The 2,138-nt window shown below is 53.0% G+C and overlaps 1 pseudogene; it reads left to right on the forward strand.

The window, feature by feature from the left end:
- The first annotated feature begins 362 nt into the window (after window positions 1–362).
- On the forward strand, window positions 363–854 carry LOC134370424 (coiled-coil-helix-coiled-coil-helix domain-containing protein 10, mitochondrial-like; annotated as a pseudogene).
- The last annotated feature ends 1,284 nt before the right edge of the window (window positions 855–2,138 follow it).

Genomic DNA, 2,138 nt, shown 5'->3' on the forward strand with positions numbered 1-2,138 from the left:
TATTGGAGAACTTGGGCCATATTCCTTCCTATTTGTCACATCTTTAAAAGTAGTTAGGTTGATTTAAACAGAGAAACAAATTTATAGGAAGGACACCTGGTTGTCCTCATTCTCAGGAAGACTAGAGAACCATATTCAGAATTAGCCTTTGAGGGTCAACCCCATGGCGCACTCGGGAGAGTACAGCGCTGGGAGCGCAGCAGTGCTCCCGCGCAGGTTCAGATCCTATATAAGGATGGCGGGTGCTCTCACTGGCTGAGCGCAGTACGGCCGGTCACAAACAGACAAAAAAAAAAAAAAAAAAGAATTGGCCTTTGACATAGTCTCTGACACAGCTCGGCTGCGTCCCCACCTCCGCCACCATGCCTTGGGGGCGTCGCAGCACGGCCTCCCAGCCAGTCGGCTGTCCCGCCACACCCTCTGCCCACCTGCCAGCTCACCCACGCCCTTGGCAGCCGCCCCGGCCCTAGCCCCATAGGCCAGCCGGGCCTCATGGCACAGATGGTGACCATGGCCGCTGGGGTAGCACTGGGCTCAGCGTGGGATACATCGTGGGCAGTGCCCTGACTGGAGCCTTCAGCAGGGGAAGCTCCAAGTCCAGCAGGCCCCCTCCCACGCTGCCCCCAGCCCACACAGATGGGGCCCAACGCCTAGGAGATCAAGCAGTTCCTGGACTGCCCGACCAGTCAGAGTGACCTGACCCTGTGTGAGGGCTCCAGTGAGGTCCTTGAAGCAGTGCAAGTACAACCACCATCTGAGCTCCCTGCCCTGAAGAGGCTGGTGTAGACTCATGGGCAAGCTCCGAGATGACTCCCGAGCCACAGCCCTGCACCCACCTCCACCCCCTCACTGACAGCAGGACCACGACGCCAGATTGTACCCGTGTAGCTGGGACTGGGGGTGAGGAGGGGTTTCTAACCCCACAGATAACCCAAGACACAGATGTGCAATGAAAAGAGTATATTTTAGACAGCAACAAAAAAGAATTGGCCTTTAAAGGGGGAGGCCACATCACCAAAATCAAGCCACAGAACCAGTCTAGTGAGGACAGCACTGCCTATCACTGCCACTGCCCCCACCGTCCCCACTGCCAGCATTGACACGGGCCACTACTGCCTTGGTTGCCAGCGTGCACACTAACCATGTGGGCAGAGAGGTTTCCCCAGTCCCCTGACCCTGTGCTGCTGACTTGCTTCTGACTCAAGTCGGAGACTCAGGAGTCTGAAAGCCACGCCCGGGTCATGGGTCGCCGCCCTAGCTTCAAGAGAGGGTAAGAAATAGGTTTCAATTCTATTCAGATTCTATAGAGGAAGAAGAGCTTTGCCTCCCACAAAGACCTATGTAGTACCGACTTCCCAAATGTAGGAAGAGAATTCAGATGCTAAACAGACAAAAGAAAAAAAGGTCCACTCTGTCTTGATTTCAGTACTCTGTCTCATAGAATACCTAGTTGACCACCGGTCTGTATGCCACAGTATGGGCAGGCTCTTTACATGAAATATGTTTTTTTCATCTTTCTTCATCTAGCACTGAAGTTCCTAAACTGTGCCCTGAGGTGCCCCAGGTGCTACAGGGAACTCGGGACCCCAGCAGGATATTTTAAATGTCTGAGGATAGCACAGTGGTATCTATCAGACACCACTCAATCTTACACTTCTAGATGGTTCTCCATCTCATTAGATCATGCTACATTCCCTTTAGTGACATTCCTTCCTTTGCAAAGCTAGGTTTTCAGAGTTTGCTGCAATAAAAAATGAGTACCATGTGAAAAATCAATGTGGAACAGGAAATGAGGGTGGGAGTATTATTGGGAAAATAGAATAATTTAATCAGGCCCCCTCACCTTAGGTCCTGTTTGGGGTGGTGCAGCACATTCTTTGTAAATTGGCGGAGGGAGTTAGTGCACATGCGCAGTGCCACTGTTTTGGCTGTCGCTGACTGCTTCCGCCATCCCAGCCGCGTCTCCAGCCTATGGCTCCAAGGTCATTTTTGCCAGTGGTCTAGCCCATAGACCTGCATGTGAGGGGTCTGGTGACCCAGCCTGGCATGTGAGGGGTCTGGTGACCCAGCCTGGCATGTGAGGGGTTTGTGACCCAGTCTGGACAATGGGCTTGAGGGGTCTGGGAGCTCCAGACCCA

This window comes from Cynocephalus volans, chromosome 1 (genome assembly GCF_027409185.1).
Source record: "Cynocephalus volans isolate mCynVol1 chromosome 1, mCynVol1.pri, whole genome shotgun sequence".
NCBI lineage: Eukaryota > Metazoa > Chordata > Mammalia > Dermoptera > Cynocephalidae > Cynocephalus > Cynocephalus volans.